Below are 23,464 nucleotides of genomic sequence, written 5' to 3'. Positions count from 1 at the left end.
TGTGCCCCCTCCACCGCTGCATATCTTTACAGAGGACTTCGTGCCTGTCAGTCAACACTATCACCATGACTGTGACTGTGCATCGCCAGGTTTCAACTGCTCCTCTCACACAGGGGGTCCGGCGCTGGGTGAAGGTGCCACCAGCTACCACCTTCTTTAAGGTTTTATTTTTTACTCTATCTGTGGCTTCATTTCTCACTTTAGGTTCTTCCTGGGCAGAGGGGACCCACCTCCTTCCTTCTTGTCTTCCCCATGATGCTATATTCCAGCATCAGGACTATTTCTCTGAGAGGCTGTTAACTCTGCTGCTTACTGTTCTGCCATCTTTCTGAAAGTCGGAATTTGCTGATTTTACACATTTCCTTTAAATAAAATCATACAAAATTTGCCCTTTTTGTGTCTGGCTTCTTGCATTTAGCATCAAGCTTCATGGTTTATTTTATGATCAAAGAAAGAAGCTTAGTTTCTAAAGGGAAAAATTGCAGAAGATGCTGTCCACTTCTCTTGAAGCCTCCTGGATCTGACCCCTTATAATTAGGAAACTGAGGATTTCAATATAGACCACCTTTTTTAGAGATTTTGGTAAGAATTCAAGAGAAGCTTTGCTATATTCGTGACTGACATGCCTGTAGAAAATATGCAAATTAACACGTGCCATAGGAGCCTTCAGACACAAATACCCAAAGGAACAGGTTAGCTTGTATGTTTTATGCTTAGGTTTTGGGAGAACTGTAATTAGACAAAGGGGGAGATGATCAATGGTAATACACTGCAGGGAACTTAATAAATTCTGTGGTTCAGATTCCCCTTAGAATCTCTGTGTCTTTAAGGATAAAGATTTTCTTGTCTTCTAGGTTTAAGAAAGACACCTCACACGTGACACACTTGGAAATAATTCAGGAGAAGGTCAGAAAATACTTTCTAGGTTTCATAGCTTGCTTCCAGGGGAACAGATGGGAAAAGATCTGAGAGTGATATTCTTATATTTTGCTGTTTTCACAAATGCAGTTTGTTGAAGACATTCACTCAATGTTAATTTATAATTTATGACCAGCTAACATGACTGGTTTTAAAAAGAGGAAAAAATGTTATACAAATTTAGTTAGATGTTTTTAAAATAAACTTATCAAAGGTCACTTGAACAGCAATACAATAAATGGTTACATTATACAGTTCTCAAACATACACTGAAGATACATTTAAAAGTAACTTTCCTAATGTTGTTCACATAGGTACTTACAATCTAAGGTAAACTAATGACAGCACCACACATAATCAAAAAGATATCTTCAATAACTGAGTCAGACTTAAATATTGCAGGCTTAAATATCACATCGTTTCCCTTGTATGAGCTGGGCACCTTGGGTGTCCACTCCCCGCTCCCTTACTTTTCCCCACAGACCCTGGGCCCTGGTGGGCTCTGCAGGTGAGGAAAGAGGCTCCACCCCTGCAGCAGACACCAGTACCTCCTGTAGTCTGGGGGTGAGGAGAGAGGATCTGCCATGTCCCTGCCACAGGGCAGGAAAGGTGACAACCAAAAGACTTACATGACTTAGAATGAGAGTGACACCCAGGAGAAAGTTTTGTTCCACAGTACAGGAAGAAGATGAGAGACAATGATGGGAGATAGGCTGGGAAAGCATGAGAGCTAAACAGATCTCCTGAGATCCCCTAAGAAGCATAAGTTTAAGGTCATGAAGGTCATAGGACCTGGATTCTACGGGAGACAGATTTGATGTGTGTAATTTTTAGAAGGGTTGATCAGAAGGAGATGAAATTTAGTCCAGTGGTCTGCTTGAGATTTTATACTGTTGCCTACATCCAGCAGAAACTGATGGTCTAATTTGCCATAGATCACTATCTAGGCTGCATAAAAGTCTACACAAAAATCACAGGCCACTTTCCACAGGTTAAGGGTGGTTCCTGAGTGATTTTTAGGATTTGTTCATATTTGACACTACTGATGGCACCGACTTTACTACTATATCCAAGATGACATAGCTAGTGTGGTCAACTCTGTATGACGTTGTCTGGGAGTTATAAACAATAGTGAGGCTCATCCCTGAAGAATTAAGGAATGGACAAAAGAAGTTGCAAACTACAGCACAGGAAAAAAAATATATAAACAGGCAACAATAGCAAAATGTGTCTCAAAAACTCCAATTCCCCCAAAGCTGGTATGGGGATGGGGGGAGTCCACAGGGAAGGAAATCGTAAGTCACACAACAGAAATGTCTGAAAAGGTAACAATGGAGGAAACAAAACAGGGCCATAGGGTTCTTAGCAAATTCAAGGAAAACATAACTAAACAGAGAATAGCCCAAATTAAACAAATGATCAAGAAGTCTAGAGAAGACACTAGGCAAGATCTAGTGGAGCTGAAGAAAGACGCAAAATATAAATACCAATCATAGAAAAGAAGGGAAGTTCATAACAAGTTCCAAATGAAATTCAAAAGGTTAATGTCATGGTTTATGTTGGTGGCCCCCAGGCCTCATGTGTTTGCATTGTGCATTTGTGATTGGTTCATAGTGTAGTCTGGATTGATGGTGTCAGTGCTACACCCACATAGGGGTAGAGCCAGCATACAATGTAACAGCAAGAAGAAGGTTTGACCTGCTCTCTTGCTGGTTTCCGCCTTGCTGTTTGCAGCTGCCATGAACTGCAGCCCCGCCATGCCACCCTGCCTTGGAGCCAACTGTGTGTGGACTGAAACCTCCAAAAACTGTAAGAAATAAGTCTTTCCTTTCCCAACTTTGGGCATCAGGTATTTTGTCTCAGTGAGGAGTAAAATGTAACTAAGACAGTTGAAAACATAACTGAAAATCTGGGCAGCAGAAGTGACCAATGTGAGGACGTTGTGTCAGATCTAGATGACCAGGCTGTGGTTACTGACCAGTTAATGAAAGACTCCTCAAAAACAACAATAAAACATGAAAATTGTATCTAACAACTTTTAGAGACTCAAAGTGGACTACTATATGAGCAACTGGAATTAATGAAAAAGTCAGAAGACAGCACAAAAGGGCACAATAAAGCTATTTATAGAAAAGGGAGACAATTATATAGGCATAAAGCCACAATATACCGAACTTAATAAAACCAATACTAATGAACATAAGAGATCAGATAAACATCACTACAATTAGCAAAATATTAACAAAGAATATCAGAGTAGAACCAAACTTTTAAATAAGTGAAGTTAATAGATATCTGCAGAGTGTTCCCCAAAAAACAGAATACACACTGTTTCTGGCAGCACATGATATCGTCTCCAAAATAGATCATATCCTAGCTAATAAAGCATGTTTAACTAAATGCAAAAGAATAAAAAATTTTACCATATATGTTATCAGATCACAGTGCAATAAATTAGGTATCAGTAGCAAAAGAAATCAAAGAAACTATGCAAAAATGGAAATTAAACAACAAGTTCAAACAATTAAGTGGTCACAGAAAAAGATAAGGAAGAAATAAGACAGTACCTGGAACTAAATGAAAATGCCAGCACATGTATACCAGTACAGGATGGGATGCAATGAAAGCAGGCTTTCAAAGGAAGATTATACCTGTGAACACCCACATGAGAAAAACAGAGTGAAATCAAATAACTTAGTGACACAGTCAAGTTCCTAGAACAACAGAAACAATCCAAACCCAAAACCTGTACCATGAAAGAAATTACAAAGTTCTGTGCAGAAATTAATGAAATGGGACATTAAAAATGATAATACAAAGAATCAGTTAATTGAAGACCTGGTTCTGTGAAAGAATAAGCAATATTGACAAACCTTACCAAAAAACAAGAAAAAAAACCATAACTCAATGCAATTAGAAATGATAAAGGTTATATGTGGACATAGCTGAAATCCAGAAATTAACAACTATGTCACAAATATACAAGCTAAAATATTGGAGAACTCAGAAGAAATGGAGAAAGGCTTAGATGAATATGAATTACCAAAACTGAACCATTAAGACTTAACCATTTTTAATTATACAATAATCAGAAGTTAAAATGAAGCAATAATAAGAGGTCAGCCAGTTGAGAGAAGCCTATGTCATGATGAATTCACTGCTGTATTCTACGGGACCTCATGGAAGATCCAACACCAAGTATCCTCCTTGCACTCTCCAGCAAAATCAAGGAGGAAGGAGTACTCCTGAATTCATTCACAAAAACTAACATTACCCTGATCCCAAAACTAGACAAGCTTCCAACCAAGAAAAGAACTACAGGTCAATCTTTCTGAGTATAGATGAAAATCATCAACAAGATACTGGCAAACAGAATACAAAAAATCATCAGAAATATTTTAGCCAGGCATGGCATGTATGCCTATAATTCCAGCACTTGGGAGGCTAAGACAAAAGATTTCCTCTAATTTTATGCCAGTCTGGGCTACACAGTGAGTTGAAGGACAGCCTGATACATAGTGAACCTCTGTCTCAAAAAAAAAAAAAAAAAAAAAAAAAAAAAAATATATATATATATATATATATATATATATATATATATAATTATAGGCTTCATCTCAGGATGCAAAGATGGAAATTATAAATATATATAGGCAAATCAATAAATGTAGTCTGTCAAGCAAACAAAAGGCTAAAATCACATGATCATGTAACAGGTGCATAAAAAGCCTTTGACAAAATCCAGCACAAATTCATGACAAACCTGTGAAGAAAATAGGTATAGAAGGACATTATCTCAATATGATAAAAATTATTTATGACCAACTCACTGCCAACATCATATTAAATGAGTAAAAACTGAAAACTATCCCTCAAAAATCAAGAACAAGACAAGGATATCCAAGAACATCCACTCTTGGTCAACATAGTCCTTGAAATTATGCCAAATCAATCAGGCAATAGAAAGCAATAAAAGGAAATGTATAGGAAAGAATGAAATAAATGTATCATTATTTGCAGATGGCATGATATCTGCTTAAAAGACAAAAGAAAAAATCACCAAAAGATTCTCAGAAATAAACCATATATCCATCAACAGATGAATGGATGAATAAAATATGGTACTTATATGTATTGGAGTACTACTGTGCCATAAAGAAAGATCAACTTGAAGAATTCATAGGAAAACAGATGCAACTTGAGAATACAAGGTTAAATTGAAATAAATCAGACATATAAGTGTAAATATTACATAGTTTTTCTTACATGAGAAACTCAAATATATATAGATAGATAGAGATGTACACAGATATGTATGTAGGAACATCACAAAATAGATGATAGATAAATAGGAAATAAGGAGTTCAAAAGCTCCACAAATTATCTATTCTGTTGTTTCAAAAATATTTTAGGATAAATGCTAATTTTTTTACTTTATAGTACTAGTTTCTCTTGGTCATTAAAAAGACACTTTTGTCCTACTGTTGCTTCTTTGTAAGAGATCTTTGGGGGGGGGTGTCTGTGACTTGTACTGTGAGTAACATTTTGTCCTTTCTTTTAGGAGTTGTATTTTAATACATATTGTATTAACCATTGTTATACTCCAATTATTTTGTTATCAATTTTTATACAACAGTAGTTATTATATTTATCAATTTCTACTTGTACTACATAAAATTGAAAAATTTAGATGAAAAACCTAAATTATAAATAAAGAGCAAAATGTGAGCTAATAGGAAGTAGAGAAATAAATCTCTCAAATGGGAAAGGGATCAGGAGATGGAGGGAGGAGGCACAGGGATGAATAAAGGGATTGTTAGGTACATGTACAAATTCTACATGAAGAATCTGAACATTATGTTCTTCAAACTTCTACCAATAAAAAGAAAACTGTAAAATAATAAATTTAGGCTATTTTAAGCCCAAAAGAGAAAGAAAGAGAGAGAGAGAGAGAGAGAGAGAGAGAGAGAGAGAGAGAGAGAGAGAGATCTTCAATACTAAGGTGGAAGGAAAAGCACCTTGTGTTGAAGGTTCTAAAACAGGTTTATTTGCAGTTGGAAACCCAGAAGTGACTTGCTGACTTATGCAGTCTGTCATGGTTTATGTTGGTTGGTGGCCTCCAGGCCTCGTGTGTTTGCACTATGCATTTGTGATTGGTTCATTATCTATTGCTTGGAGTGGAGTGTGAGTGGTACACTGACCTAGAGGTGGAGCCAAGATGTGATGTAATGGCAAGAAGAAGGTGTGTCTTGCTCTTGTGCTGGTTTCTGCCTTGCTGTTTGCAGCCGCCATGAACTGCAGCCCCGCCATGCCACCCTGCCTTTGAACCAACTGAGTATGGATTGAAACCTCCAAAAACTGTAAGAAATAAACCTTTCCTTTCCCAACTTTGGTCATCAGGTATTCTGTCTCAGCGACAAGTAAAAAGTAACTAAGACACAGTCCTTCTGAACCTGTTAAAGACAGTTTATTTCCATCAGTAAGGAGTAAAGGTGAAGTCACCATGGCAGATGCCTGAGGCAACTGTTTTAGTAAATTGATACAAAAGTGTTAAAAAATAAAAGTGCAGGTGTTATGCTCTCAAAAAAAACTGAACTTAGAAAAAAATCAACATCCCTAAATTTTTATCTCACTTTTATATGTATTTTGTACTTTATAATACAATTATAAATTCATAGTTGATTACTTTATCAGTATTACAAACTTCATAAATGAAGTTGTCTTTATAAATGTTTTAAAATTCTTTTCATAAGGAAATATTGTCTTGAACTTGTGCTTGTGTCATTTATAAAATGAAAGAAAGAGGCCACAACAGATTTCTAATAAATGGACTTGGGTAGCAGTGATATATATTTAACTCTGCAAGCATCTTCTTTTTTTTTTTTAATTTTTATTTAAGGAGAAAAGAAAAGAAAGAAAAAAAAAACAGTGAAGGGGTACAAGTTATACAGATTTACAGAATAAAAAAATGCGCAGTAGGAAATCACTAGTTAATGGATTACATATTGCCATCTTAGAAATAATTGTTCAAGTCACAAAATTAAAACTTGTAGAGTGGACATTCCAACAATGATACTGCAAACAGTTCTGTTTTGCAAGCATCTTCTTAAATTCATCTGGAAAAGGTGGAGTGAAGAGATCAGCTGACATTCTGAAGCATACAACCTAGTGCTAACGGTACAATGTCTTTTATTATGGACCCCCAGTTCTCTTCAGATTGCCAATTCCTACTTCCCTAAAATGTCTGTGAACACCTGGCCAGGAGTCGGGGGCTCCCCAGCTCAGCCACCCCTCAGCCCCAACAGCGCCATCACTGGCATTGCCCCGGGTAGAGTGAGTGCTAGTCTATTAATGTTTCTGAAGTATTTCCAGCAGCTGCTGCTGCTAATTTGACACAGGCAGAAGTTAATGCAGCCTCAACAGTTTTGAATAATGAATGAATTTCTAAATTGGTACTCAAATTATCAAGTAATTTAAAAATTTCATAGTGGCTAATGTTTCTATTATCCTTACTATCCTTCTTTTTCTCCTCACCCCACATCCATCTTAATATATTTCACTCATTTTCACTATTCACTCTTGTAATCTTTCATTAGAAGAAGACTAAAGGGAATAAAAAAAGGTTTTTAATAGTGACTCAGCAAGCTTTTAGTTTCTTAATTGTGAGGTACAGAAAAATATTTTGTTAATGAAAAAGAAACCAGTTAATTTCTGGGACTAAGAAAGATAAATCACATTCATGCAAGTTATTCTGTTCATATATATATATATATATATATATATATATATATATATACAAAAAATTTTTATCAACTCTTTCAGTTTACTAACAAATCCATGCTTCTTGCATTTTAGTAGTCACTTATTTTACACTTGGAAAATTAGTTCATTCTACCTCCCACATCCTGTGTCTCACAAGATTACACCCCACAAAGAACACACAGAGAGAAAACAGTTTTAGTACATACTATATTGCTGAAGAGCATGTAAAATAACCTCTGGATTTCCTCCCAGGTTCACAGAAAGAAAGCAAAAACTGCTGAATTCAGGACATTAGAAAGGACAGCGAATGCAACACTGCACAACACTGTACTTTCTGTTGAGTTCTGTTCCCATAATTCCAATATCAATTTTTGAAAAATAAATTGGTCCTTTTCAAGAATTCACTGGTCCCCACATGTTGTAAGGATAAGGGATCATGTAAAAGCAGAAACTGTCTGATACAAAAAGGGACACACCCAGCCCCAACATCAATCGCCACTCCTGAGGCTTTGGATCACTTACTTAGGCTAAGATTCATTTTTCATGTGAATCCTACCAATAGGACCACCAGACAAAACATAGGGTACCCAGTTAAATTTGCGTTTCATTTAAACAATGGATAAGCGAAGCAGACAGAAAACTGCAATAGCACACAATTTTTACCTGAAATTTAAAGTTAACTTGGCATCCTCTTTTTATTAAATCTGGGAAAGCTACACAGACCTAATAGTCCTCTGGTGAATAGTATTTTGGCAAAGATTCAATAACACAAGCCTATCTCTATATACTATACATAAAAGTGAGTTTTCAAATGTTTTAACTTTCAATATTGATATCAGTCCAATAAAGAATGAATGGTTATGATTTTCATTTTCCAGATTAGTCCAAAAGACTGAAATGTTACTACATTTCATATCTGTCCACTGATATAATAGTACAGGAAGAGGAAAAGAAAAAGTGGAGCAATCAGTGGTCTACACACATATAATCATACCCCGTATCTTTTGGTCTGATACACATTCAGAGAATGGTGGTGTTAGTGTGCTGAGAGTAATCTTTAGCCTTCTGATGACACAAGGTCAGCCATCAAACATTTGGGCCACCCCCACTGACGGGTTAGTGGTTTCAACCACTTCAAGACACCTCTAAGCATATGAAAAGCAACTAAGGTAATGAGTACACCTGTCACCCATAGGGCAGAGCTATCATCTATAGCAGAGCTAACGGAAGCAAACTGCTTAGCTACATATCATACAAAGTTGGTGATAAGAAAAGTAAGTAAAGAGCAAATGAAGCTAGAGGGTTTAGGGATGGAGGTTTCCTGTACTTCTAGTCTAGAAATTACTAACTAAACTCATTATTTAGTATTCAAGGACAGTTGTTGGCACAATTACATGTTTCAGCCATGTCATTAGTGCCTTTTCCTACAATGTGCCATGGACCATAACTCCTAGAAACCTAAATAGGTCTGTATATTTTATCTAAGTTAGCCCACTGAGTCATTTTAATATGGAGGGAGATTTACTACTGAAAGCTCCTGAAAGCCTCAGGAGTGGCGATTGACATTGGGGCTGGGTGTGTCCCTTTTTGTATCAGACAGTTTCTGCTTTTACATGATCCCTTTACCTCCTCAAAAACCTAGAACTGTAAAATCCATTCAACTCAGCTGCTGCTCTTCTAGGAATCCCCGCAAAAGAGTTAAAGACATCATAGTATCTTGATCCATGCATACTCATGTTTATAGCGGCATAATTCATAATAATCAAATCTTGGAAGCAGCATATATTTCCAATGACATATGAATGAGTAAAGAAAATGTGGTTTTTACACACAATGGAGTACTACTCTGCCATAAAGGAGGATAAACTTGAGTCATTTTTAGGAGCCTTGAAATCATAATTTTCAGTGAAATAAATCAAACACACGTTTAAATATTAGAGGGGATTCCTGCTGGCCCTGGGTAATGCATGCTGTCCTGGGACCTTGGCCTGCACAACCACGCACCTACACAACTCCAGACAGCACTAAGGAGCGCCACACCACCCTGGGACCTTGTCCCACGTGGCCACACACTTCCTGAACTCCTGCTGGTCCCAGGGAATACATGCTGCCCTAGGACCTTGGCCTGTACAGCCCCATGCTTCCTTTGTGACTCCAGCCAACACTAAGAAATGCCACACCATCCTGAGAACATGGCCCATGCAGCTGCATACTCCCTATACCCCTACTGGCCCTGGGGAACACATGCTGCCCTCAGACTTTGGCCCATGCAGCCACATGCTTTCTGTGTGACTCCAGCCAGCACTGAGGAATGCCACTCCTTCCTGGGACCTTGGCCCACACCCAGCAGACACCCAGATCCAGACATCTGCTGGTCTCTTGGGAATACTCCCTACCTCCTGACCTAATACTGCTGTTGATCTTCAGCTTCCATCCTTTCTCCCAGAACCTTGGAGTACAGCAGGTTAACTGTGCTAGCTTGAAGAGAGATTCAGTAACTGCCTCACCCAAACAGAAGATCTCAACAGGCCCCAGTCAATGTGGTGAGTATGCCCCTAAAATAGAGGTGTACAGTGGGTAAATAGGCCCAATAGTAAAGCTCCCTCCAACTAACTGTAAGACCTTGGTTAGTCTGGCAGGAGTGTGGGTGACCCCTTCTGCACACAGAAAACATCAGTCAGGGTGAGCAGTGTGCCAATAAGGACTCCCCCAAATTGGGGAAAAATCAAAAGGGCTTATGAGACACACAGGCACACAATAGGGACACAGTAGGGCCTCAGCCAAAACAAACACTACAGACAGGGAGATTTGGTGACCTGGAATAACCTGAAGATAAAGTAATACCAGAAACTAAAAGTTGACCTACATCAATACTACCCAGGAAGAATATAGGACTCACTTAACAGGTGCTGCAGTGGGAAGTCAGGAGACTGGCCCACCTGTTCACTGAGGGACCCAACAATTGGATTAACATCAACCTTACAGTTGGACCCCAAGATACAAACTACCAACAGTTGACACTAGTGGGATTGAAGGACAAAATATTAACTCAAAAGGGGAAAATGGAAAAATAAGAAAGCAAAATGCAATATCAAACATCTAGTCCACCAACAGCAAGTACAAGAGACATTGAAATAGAGGACTTCAAAAGTAACACACTAGAAATCTCTGAAAAGACAGCAAGTAATATAAAAAAACAACTCCATGAGGCTATAGAGGAAATCAATTAGAAGTACTTTCGTATGTAAAGATAGAAATAATAACCTTAGTAAAGGAGTTGCTGAGCACAGCTAAAGAAGAAATAGAGAAAAAAGTACAGGAACATGGGAAACTGAAACCTTGAATGAACAATATAAAAAACAAGCAGAATTCATGAAACAAACTCAAAGAGACATCTAAGAAACAAAAATTCTATTCAAAGCTGGAAAAACTGTTTAAATGAAACTGAGTATAGGATTTTGGAACTTGAGGACAGGATTACAATAAGTGATTATGAAAGGATAGAACTTTTAAAAATAACAAAGCAGTATGAAATAACAATCCAGGAGCTCCCAGATGATAATAGAAACAATATAATATTAATAAGCATCAGAGAAGATGCAAGAGTCAATGCAAATGACATAACTAAAATATTCACAGAAGTAATACCAGAAAACTTCTCAAACATTGGCGAAAAATATGATAGGCAGATAAGTGAGGCATATAGAACACCAAATAGTCACAACCAACATAAATCTACACCCAGACATATAATAATTAAGATCTCAGACATACAGCATAAAAACGGAATATTAAAAGCTGTTAGAGAAAAGACACAACTCACAAAGGAAAGCCCATTAGAATCATGGCAGCCTTTTCAACACAAACTCTCAAGTCAAGACAAACTTGGAGTGAGGTATTTCAAGCCCTTAAAGAAAACAACCTTTAACCAAGACTGATGTACCCAGTAAAACTTTCACTCAAATTTAAGGGAGAAAGAAGATACTTCCATGACAAAAAACAACTGAAGAAATTCACATCCACCAAACCAACCCTAGAAAAAGTATTGAAAGACATACTAAATAGAGATAAAAATGACTACAATCCCCAGACAACAACAGAAAGAAACTCCCAGGTAGGAAAAGCAATTAAACAAGGGGGAAAAGCAGAAAGCAAACAACTGAAACATAACATGGCAAAGTCAAGCCAGTACATAACAGTGATGTCCATAAATGTAAATTGCCTCAGTTCACCTATCAAAAGAAATAGGTTGACAGAATGGATCAAGAAATAGTGTCCCACAATACACTGTATACAAGAGACACATCAGATCCAAAAGGAAACTCATAGATTAAAAGTCAAAGGATGAGGGGCTGGGGATTTAGCTCAGCGGCATAAGCACCTGCCTTGCAAGCAGGCGGTCGTGAGTTCAATCCCCGGTACTGATAAAAAGGAAAAAGACAAAAAAAAAAAAGTCAAAGGATGGAAAACCGTATTCCAATCAACAGGAACCCAGAAAAAAGCAGGGGTAAATATTCTCTTTGCAGACAACATAAACTTCAAACATAAAATGATTAAAAGACATAAAAAAGGTCACTACATACTCACTAGTGGAAAAATTCAAGAGGAAGAACTAACAATTATAAATATATATATTCATCAAATACAGGAGCACCCAACAGCAAAAGACCAATACTAATGGACATGAAAAACTTAATGCAGAAGAACACAATTATACCCAAGGACTTTAACCCCATTGTCACAAAGAGATAGATCAACTAGACAAAAGGTCAGCAAAGAAATAATAGAACTGAATCATACCTGTGAGCAATTGGACTTACTGGATGTTTACAGAATGTTCCACCCAACCACATCAGAATACACATTCTTCTCAGCTGCACATGGGACATTCTCCAAAATAGATCATATTTTATCCCATAAAACATTCTTAAATAACTGCAAATGTATTAAAATTATCCCATCCGTAATTTCTGACCACAGCACACTAAAATTGGATATTAATGGTAAAAGAAATTGCAAAAGCTGCATAAATACATGGAAATTAAATAACAACCTTTTGAACAACCAGTGGACTACAGATGAAATTAAAGAAGAAATAAAGCAATACCTACAATTCAATGAAAATGCAGAAATGACATACAGTAGTCTGTATTACCCTCATACCAAAACCAGAGAAAGACCCAAACAAAAAGGAGAGCTATAGGCCAATTTCATTAATGAACACTGATGCAAAGATTCTCAATAAAGTACTGGCAAATAGAATGCAACAAATCATCAAGAAGATTATACATCATCACCAAGTGGGATTCATTCCAGGAATGCAAGGATGGTATAACACATGCAAATCAATAAATGTAATATACCACATCAACAGAGCCAAAAATAAAAACCACATGGTTATCTCAATAGATGCAGAAAAAGTTTTCAATAAGGTCCAACACATGTTCATGATAAAAACCCTTCAGAAACTGGGAATACATGACATCTACCTCAACCTTACAAGGCCATCTATGAAAACCAACAGCCAACATTATACTAAACGGACAAAAACTGAAAGCTTTCACTTTAAAATCAAGAACAACACAAGGATGTGCGCTATCACCACTCCTATTCAATATACTTCTGGAAACACTAGCCAGGGCAATCAGAAAATAAAGAGAAATAAAAGGAATAAAGATAGGAAAGGAAGAAGTTAAATTATTACTATTTGCAGATGACATGATACTCTATATAGAAGACCCAAAAAGCTCCAGTGAAAGACTACTAGACCTAGTAAACTAATTCAGCAGTGTAGCTGAATACAAAGTCAACACTCAAAAATCAATAACATTCCTCTACACAAACAAAAAACTCACTGAAAGACAAATTATGGAAATAACACCTTTCACAATAGCATCTAAAATTTGAATACTTAAGAATCAACCTAACCAAGAATGTAAAAGACCTATATGCTGAAAATTATGCTATACTTAAAAAGGAGATTGAAGAGGATATTAGAAAATGGAAGGATATTCCTTGCTCTTGGCTAGTAGGAACCAACATTGTGAAAATGGCTATACTCCTAAAACTGTTATACAGATTTACTGCAATCCCCACCAAAATACCATTAACATAACTTACACATCTAGACAAAACACTCCTAAAATTCATTTGGAAACAGAAGAAACCTAGAATAGCAAAGACAATTCTGGGCAACAAAGGCAAGGCAGGAGGCAGCTCAATTTCTGACATGAAACTATACTACCAAGCTGCAGTGATAAAATCAGCATGGTACTGGCAAAGAAATAGACCTGAGGATCAATGAAACACATTGGGAGATGCAAGAACAGCTACAAAGACATTCAGTAGCTGAATATTTGGCAAAGGGGCTAAACGTGTTCACTGAAAGGAGGACAGCCTCTTTAATAAATGGTGTTGGAAAAATTGGCTCTCCACATGCCAAAGACTGAAACTAGATCCATGCCTATCACCATGCACTAAACTAAAGTCTAAATGGATCAAAGACCTAAATATTAAAACATAAACACTAAAGCTACTGCAAGACAAGGGAGGTAGAAGTCTTGGAGACATAGGGGCAGGCAGAGATTTCATGAACAAAGTGCCAACTGCATGGAAACTCTTCAAAAAATCAAAAACTGGGATCTCATATTATTGAAAAGTTTCTGAATTTCAAAAGAAATCACCAAAAGAGTGAAAAGAAAACCCACAGAATGGGAAAAAATTTTAGCCAGCAATCCCTCAGACAAAGGACTTATATGTCCAGAACATATAAAGAACTGAAAAGCATCAAGCCTCCCAAATTCAAAGACCTGCTCCAAAAATGGGCATCTGGGATGAACACAAGTTCTCAGATGAAGATATACAAATGACAAGTAAATATATCAAGAAATGTTCACCATCACTGGTCATTCAAGGAATTCAAATTAAAACAGCACTGAGATTTCATCTCACTCTGGAAAGAATAGCTGCCATCAAGAAATCAATTGATAACAAATGTTGGTGAGGCTGTAGGGAAAAAGAACTCTACTGTTGGTGGGAGTGTAGACTGGTGCAACCACTATGGAAGTCAGTATGGAGAATTCTCAGAAAACTAGAATTGGAAGTTCCATTCAATCCAGCTATTCCCCTCTTGGGTTTTTTCCCAAAAAAACTATAAAGGTCATAACACAGTGATATATATGCACCCACATTTATAGAAGCACAATTTGTAATAGCTAAATCTTGGAAACAACAAGATGCCCATCAACCACAGAGTGGATGAAAAAGATGTGATACTTTTTCACAATGGAATATTATTCAGCTGTAAAAAAGGATGGTCTTGAGGCCTTCATAGATAAATGGAGACATCTCAAGACTATCGTCATTAGTGAAATAAATAAGAATCATATTTACAAATATCACATTGTGTCTCTAGTGTAAAAAGTAATAAGAAATGTAGGAGTAATAAAACCCAAAATGTGTAATTGCTATGGTAAAAAAGACAGAAAAAGAAATTGCTCTAAAGGATATAATTGCATGTATGTTTAAGTGTGTAAGGTAGATAACCATATTACCAAATTTTTGTTGGATTGTTGAACAGAACTGTTTACAGCCTCGCTGTTTGAATGTCTACTTTATATGCTTTACTTTTGTAACCTGAACAACTATTTCTAAGAGGATAACATGTAATTATCAACTAGTGATTTCTTACTGTTTATTTTTTTTAATTATGTATTATTTTTACCCTTTTCTGGTTTTTTTCCTCTTTAAATAAAATTTTTAAAATATATTAGATGGGTTTCTTATATGAGAAACCCAAAATGTAAGTAAATAGCCAAATAAAAGATAATAATAAGAAGGGAAATAGATCCTTCTTGAATGGAAAGGAGATGAAGAGATGGAGGGAAGGGACAGGAAGGGGAAAAGGGATAAAAAGCACGAAGGTGTGTTATGTCCATCCAGGAACTCCCCACAAGGAATGTAATCATTATATGCTACAAACATAAAGTAATAAAAAATTAAATTAAATAGAAAATAAAACTGAAACCTTTGCTGTGTGCTTTTTCTGTTGCAATAACTTCTATATATGTAATGGCAATTCATTTCATCCATGTCATAGGAACTATTAATTTCCCCATTTTAGGTTGAAGAGCCCATTTTCCAGGCCAGGCATGCTGGTCAGTTCTGCACTGCTGCACAAATACGCTCCTGCTGCTAGGTGAGACCCTAGTAGCTAAAGTCAAAAGAATATGATTCTTTGCGAACAAGCCTTTCTGCCACCTTGCTTTCTGAAAATGAGCTGCCACCCCATTTGAGTTTCCCAGCTACGTATGCTCATTGGCCCAAGACCTGGTCACCAAAGCCCAGGAAGAGCTGCAGGAGAAGCCAGAATGAAGAATCCAGGATGTGCGGGTCCTTCCTGACATGGTAGGGAAGGAGTTTCCAACCTAAGCCCAGCCCTCCAAAACACCTTCCTGTTGCATTTCCTGGGTACCCAGAAGTTTAAGACAGGGCCCTGCAGCTTCTGGTCAATTACCAAAGCTGCTGGAGAAGTGGGCCCAGAGTTCTCAGTAACCTGAGGGCATCAACCCTGAATAATGTCCTCAGTTCTGGAATCCTTACCATGCTGCCCCAAAAGATCTCAGGGGCTGCCACATTTCCTGCATCCACGCAGATGGATACTGAGCAACTATCCATATGCTGAAATTATCCAACGCATATCCTTAATGTTAGAAAAATTCATTCAGTCTAAAAAAAAAAAAAAGGTGAGTGGATTTATAAGTCATGCAGGCTACATAAGAGTGAGTTTACTTAAAGAATCTCACTTGGGCCCTATTATAGCCAAAAATGTGATTGGCTTCCTCCAGGATGGTTTTCCCATTTGAATAAAAGTAGTCCATGTAGAAAATAAACCTCAAATATTTAAAGGCATTTTTGCTACATAAAAGCCATTTGTGAAGGAGAAAATATGAAACGAATTCTTTGTTCATGCATCAAAACTCTTACGCCACAAATCTTCCAAGAAACACTTTCTGTAGGTAGTTGGGTACACAGCTGGAGAACTGGGAACTGCCACCAGGAATGTGGTGCTCCTGGCCTCCAAGGAAGACTTTGTGGACAGCTGTACCAACCTGTCCCCACCTGTGACTGCATCATGGGCCAGGCTTAGCTGCTTGAGGAGCTCACCTCAAATGCAATGTGATGACTCCATACAAGCCGTGAATTCCCAACTGTATTCCTGCTGTGAGCCACCCCTGGGAGAGTCACCAGTTTCAAATCATTGCTGTCCTCTTTATAGACTTACAAGAACTTAAGTGCCAAGGTCTCAGTCTTGCTCTTTGTAATGAAACAGTAACATAGAGGAACAACCTGAACAGCTTCAAGGGTCAGTAAATCTCGGAGAAGCCTTTGGTCACTTGGATTATTCCTGAGGTATGTGGAAAATATCTCTGTTGCAGAATCCAAGAGATCAAAGAGACCAACAGGGAAGCAGGAGGATCTTACTTCAAGGATTTAGGCACACACCAGCTCGGCTCAACCTTATGAGGTCCAAAATGGCAGAGCATTGAACAAAGGACAGGCTCCAGTTCTTATACATTTGGTCAAGAGGCGTCAGTCTTTGGCATGGAACTAGTGGGCGGGCAGAAAAGAAACAAAGGCAGTTTGTTAACTGTGAGAGTTTTGTATCTTAGTGTCCCTGCTCAGGCATAACAAGACATTATGAGAACAGGAGGTTATACAATTTTATTTACAGGGACAAAAGTCACTGCTTCTATCTATATTAGAACAACTGAACAGCATCTACAGAGAGGGGGTGGTTTGGGAAACTGCACTTTTTCTGTTTAAGTCCTGCTTCATCCTCAGTGTGATTCCCAAACACTTGCACATTCTGTTTGCAACTATTAAGCTGTATGTGGCTTTTACTCATCTCAAAAGAAAAAAAAAAAAAAAAAGATCAAAATTGCTTCAATGCCACTTTCCCTGGGAAAACCTAAGCTCAGTCAGCTACACTTCTGAAATAGTTTGGCCTGTAAGGCAGCCAAATACAAGGTTTCTAGGGGTGATCTTTGTTGTTCACACAGACTTTAACTGTAGAGCTTTGGTGATCATCAGGAATCCTCAAGCCTGAAATCTGGCCCCATTTGCCATCACTGGGTTTGGGAAGCACCTTACCTGCATTCATGGAAGCACCAGAATGCAGGCAGCACTCCCCGATCAAATCTAGAAACCAGATTTTCTTTCCCAAACTTCAGAAACCTTGGCCCTGGGTTTCAGTGCAATCATACAGGATCCCGCAAGTACTGTCTCTAATTTTGCTCAGTGTAAGCTAGTGGATTACAGCCTTGAATAGCTAAAGGAATTCTGGCTTAAGAATCAGACCTGAGCTCCAGATGTATGTGGACAAGCCACGGCCACTGTGGACCTCAGCTTTCACATCTGTAAAATGAAACAGGCTGAAATGATATCATCCTTTGGGCCATTTAGATCCTGGTGTCTGGTTCAGCTACTGGTAGGTTTTCTGACTGGAGAGATGACCACTTATATAGGCATTGCTGAATTCCAGGTTTTCGTGGTACGCACACGTATTTCTAGGAAAAAAATGTCACCATTTAGCTCAGCTTTAAAAGAAAGTACTATGTGTTCAACCAGACTCGATGGCACACATCTGTCATCCTTGCATTCTGAGAGGCTAAGGAAGAAAGATCATAAGTTTGATTACTGCAGGGCCACTTATGACTTAGTGAGACTCTGTCTGTAAAAGTGCCAGAGAGCCAGGTGTAGTAGTGCACACTTGTAATCCCAGCACTGAGGGGGCTGAAAAAGGAGGATCAATGCGTATTCAAAGCCTGCGCTACACAGTGAGTTCAAGGTCAGCCTCAGCTCCATAGTGAGACCCTAACCAAAACACTAATGTGGCTCAGTGCAAAGGCCCTAGGATAAATCCTTAGTACTAAGACTACCACCACCACCAACAACAACAACAACAAAAAAGTATGTGCTTCCGGGGAACTCAGGGACACCAACTTCTTCTTTTCTCTGATAGTTAAACTTTAAAAGGATGGTCCCTCCCTATAAACACAATCACTCAGAAAGCTGAGGCAGATAATTAAAAGTTTCAGGCCAGCTTGGACTGCGTGGTGAAGCCTATCTTAAAAATCAAAAAGACTACATCCATAAGGCCTGAAGGTGAGCTAAACTGGATCTTGTACAAATTCCTTCCACCCCTGAGACACTAGTAGTATAATGTAAACTGAGGTACAATGGTTGTACTGTTTTAGCTTCTTTCATTCATTCTTGGAAATGCACATCCAGTCAGGTTATTGCTGAGACACCTCCTGTGTCCCTGCCCTCCCCCAAGGCACAAGTTTCTCTGGTGTGGAGGATCAGTCACCCTGAACGTTAGCTCTGTACTTCAGCACTTTAGACCCTCCCTGTGAAGATCGTAGTCCTTACCCAAGCATTAAATTAGGTAGTTTATCTTCTGGCTCTCAACCTGTTTCCTCTCATATCCACTCTTGTGACTATGGAGTCACATGGTGACAAGTACTGCTTGCTGTGTGTGTACCTTCTCTGTGCATTTAGACTACGCAGGTAAGGCGGACTGCTATGGAATTCAAAGCTCTGTCTGTTCTATTCACTTGTTCACGCTTACAGCAATTGCAAAAATGTCTTGCAAGTTTTTGGTGGAAATGAATTTGCTTGCCTCATTAATGCTAATTCTATAGTCAGTACTTTGTCCCATAGATTCTAACTGTGGATTCTCTAGGGTGCTGGCTGGGCTGGAGGTGTCAAAATGCACACCCTGTACTGCCCTTAGTTCCATCTGACAATGATAGGACTAGCCATGGTAAATGAACATGAGAAGAATGGCTGAAGTAGATGTTCAGAACGCAGCAGCCTGGAGGAAAGAACTGGTGAGAGGCTTGGGGGAGACAGAAAACCAACAAAACAAAAAAAAAACTAGGCAAAAGAAAGATTGTGCAAGTTTCTGACTTTAAGTCCTACCTCCTGTTCCTGACCAATGATCTTTGTCCATGTGACTTAAAACAGGAATGGCCAGAAAGGAGCTGGGCATGATGCCACACAACTGTAATTCCAGCCATTTAGGAGGCTAAGGAGCATCAAACGCTGGAGACCAGCAAGGACAACTCAGCAAGATCCTGTCTCAAAAAAGGACCTAGTGGTGCCCCAGTATTAAGAGTTCCCTTGGGTTCAATCCTCAGTACTAGATGGAGGGAAAAAAGACCAGAAAGGTTGTTGTCCATTTCCTTGGCCTTTCGGGTTGAACCCAGAAAGAGCAGCTTCTTTCAGTTCCTGAGAGCAGTCAGCCTGGGTGGGTCTGCCTCCTGAAGCTACTGTCCTTCATTTTGGCTCTAAAAAGAGGTCAAAGGTCTGTACCTCAGGAGTTTTGAACCAAGGTACAAAGCAGGACTTCCATGGTGTAAAAGAAGGCAGTATACTTCTATTAAGCAGTGGGGCTGCAGCGAGCCAGGCTTAGTATGGGGAGACCAGTGGTGAAATCGACAAGCAAGAACAGAGAACTGTGAGTGTTTGCCTCACAGCAAAACTCATTCTGCTCTGCAGAAGAATCATTTGACTCAAGCTTGTAAGCACTTAAGGTTACTAGATATAGCTCTTCCAGAAAGAGCTGGGGTAACCAGAGACACTTTTCTTGAATTCCTATGCAATATTAGCTGTTATGGATTTTGTCTAAATGACTCCCCAAAGATTCATGAAGTCATTGGTGGGCCTTTTTCAGAGTAGACTGGATCTAGAGTGTGCAATGCTGGGATCAAGGCTGTGTAATTAACAAATTAGTCCACAAATTGCTCTGTTATCACCTGAAAACCAAAGATGGAGAGAAGCAAAGATACCCACCTGAGAACCTCTAAGAAATGAGGATGCTCGGGCATCCTATATCTACTGAGAAGGAAATCTGCATCTTAACAAGATCACCCGGTGATATTTATCTACAATGACTTTAGAAACCCTTTCCAGAATAATGTTTAAAACCCCTTTATGTGTGCACACATGTTCATAGGAGCACAATTTGTAATAGCTAAATCTTGGAAACAACCAAGATGCCCATCAACCACAGAGTGGATAAAAAAAGATGTGATATTTTTACACAATGGAATATTATTCAGCTATAAAAGGGATGATCTTGAGGCCTTCATAGGCAAATGGAGACAACTTGAGGCTATCCTCAGTAGTGAAATAAATAAGAATCATATTTACAAATATCACATGTCTCTAGTGTAAAAAGTATTAAGAAATGCACGCGTAATAAAATCCAAAATATGTAATTGCTATTATAAAAAAATAGAGGAAAAGAAAGTGCTCTAAAGATATAACTAAGGGGCTGGGGATTTAGCTCAGCAGCATAAGCACCTGCCTTGCAAGTGTGCAGTCGTGAGTTAGATCCCTGGTACCAATAAAAAACAAGGAAAAAAACAAAAAAAAAGATATAACTGCATGTATGTTTAGGTGTGTAGGATTGATAACCATATTACTAAATTTTTGAGGGATAGTTGAGCAGAACTGTTTTCAGTCTCACTATTTAAATGTCCACTTGTTATGCTTTACTTTTGTAACTTGAACAACTATTTTTAAGAGGACAATATGTAATTTATCAACTAGTGATTTCTTACTGTTTATTTTTTTGAAACTATGTATTATTTCTACCCTTTTTCTGTTTTTTTCTTTAAATAAATTTTTAAAACCCTTCATATATATTATATAGTGTAGCTCAATAACAAAATTTTACTTAAAAGTATGAACAAGGAAAAAATCCCAGGTACTGAAAATGAAAAAGAAAATTAAAAACTCAAATATGACTAAAATTCAAATGGTAAATGGGTGCTGAAACTTCAGTAAGATCAGTAAGTGAAAGGTATAGGATGCTACTAGAGGAATCTTGGGAAAACTGAGTAACCTTAAGCAGAAACATCAACTTTAAATGCATTAAAATAATTACAAAACTCAAAACTATGAAGCTACTGCTAGAATAAAACTGAAGGTTCAAGGTGTGACATGGATATTACCAATCCCACCTCAACGACTGTAATTATGTACTATGTACTGCACATATATATTTAAAAACAAAGGAAACAGATGAGATGCCTCTGCATACTGGTCTAGGCAACAATTTGTTGGTTAAAAAAATAAAGGGAACAAAAGTAACAATAGAGAATGAGATTATATCAAACTGAAAAGTTTCTACATGGCAACAAGAACAATCAACTGAGTAAAGAGACAAGCTACAGAGTGAGAGAAAGTATTTGCCAGCTATTCATCTGGCCAGAGATTAATATCCGGAACTTACAAGGAAATGAAACAATTCAATAAGAAACCACAAATAGTCCAATTTCAAAATGGAAAATAGATATAAACAGACATTTCTCAAAAGGAAATATGAAAGCCGGGCGTGGTGGCACATGTCTGAAATCCCAGCACCTGGGAGGCTGAGATGGGAAGAATTGCTGTGAGTCTGAGGCCAGCCTGGGCCATAGAGTAAGCTTAAGGCCAGCCTCAACTGCATAGTGAGACCCTGTCTCAAAAAAAGCCAAAAAATATAGGGCCACTTTCTTATAGGTATGAGAAAGTGTTCAATATCACTAATCATCAGGGAAATGTAAATTAAAGTCACAATGAAATATTCTGTTTGTTATGCTCTGTATATAGAGTGTCTCCAAAAGTCTCATGTGTTCGGAGGTGGGCCCCTGGGAAGGTGACTGGATTCTGGGGCATCATACTCATCTGAGAACAGATCCACTGATGAACTCATAGCTGTATGTGCCGTTAGGAGGTGGGACTGGTCAGAAGAGGTGGATCACTGAAGGGGTGACCTGGAAAGCCGTACTCCTATCTCCAGCTCCCACCTCCTCTCTTTCTCTTCCTGGCTGTCATGATATGAGCAGTTTTCCTCCATCATATCCTTAAACCATAATGTTTCTGCTACAAAGGCAGTCAAACCACTGACTAACTGCTGTGAACCAAGAGCTAACTTAAACCTTTCCTCCTTTTAGTTTTAAATAATGGGCATTTATTTGCTGAAGTAACATGCAGAACCTAGGCAAATAAATACCATAGTGCATAGGTAGAGCCGCAAATTAGAAATCTGAAGAGAAAATTGAGTGTAGTAGTAGATCTGAAGAAATGATCCAAAACAAAACCACAAAGAGAGACACACACCATGACTGAGGTAATACAGAGTGGAAGGGACAATTAGACTGCTCAATATGTGTTTGTTAAGCGATTTGGAAGAAGAGTACAAAGAAAACAATCTTTGTGTGTATTGGGGGTTGATTAGTGTGATCTTCAAGCACACTAAAAATATTCTAGCCCTGAGCTCCACCCTCAGCCCCAAGAAGGAACACAGAAAGAGATCATCACTGTGAGCCTTCTATAACTGTGAAAGATGGAAACCTAGTTTCAGGAATCACAGTAAGTTCCCAGATGAATTAACAATGCCAAATCTATACTTATTCCCTCATGGTAAACCTGAGAGAAAATAAAAAGTAAAAAGGCCTGAGTAAGAGAGTTATTTGTAATGGGACACTACTTCAATGGTAGCAGACTTACTATGACAAAAGATGCAAATAATTCAGTAACATTTATAAAGTGGTGCAAAAAAAAGTGGCTATTTCAAAATTTTAAATGTAACCAAGCCATCTTAAAGAATGATGGTAATGTAAAGATACGTTCAGAGAAACTATTGGAAAAAGGAAGCTTGCCATGTTCTTCCTTTTTAGAAATATATAAAACTGTATCTCATATTTTGCTGAAATCAATAAAATTCTGT

At 38.1% G+C, this 23,464-nt stretch overlaps 1 pseudogene; it reads left to right on the top strand.

The window, feature by feature from the left end:
* The first annotated feature begins 65 nt into the window (after positions 1 to 65).
* LOC100734452 (alpha-tocopherol transfer protein-like) lies at positions 66 to 16,973 on the top strand (annotated as a pseudogene).
* The last annotated feature ends 6,491 nt before the right edge of the window (positions 16,974 to 23,464 follow it).

This window comes from Cavia porcellus, unplaced genomic scaffold (assembly GCF_034190915.1).
Source record: "Cavia porcellus strain 051 isolate PalLab524CR breed Dunkin Hartley unplaced genomic scaffold, mCavPor4.1 scaffold_19, whole genome shotgun sequence".
Lineage (NCBI taxonomy): Eukaryota > Metazoa > Chordata > Mammalia > Rodentia > Caviidae > Cavia > Cavia porcellus.
The sequence above is the reverse complement of the archived record's forward strand: the minus strand, read 5'-3'. Positions and strand labels throughout refer to the sequence as shown.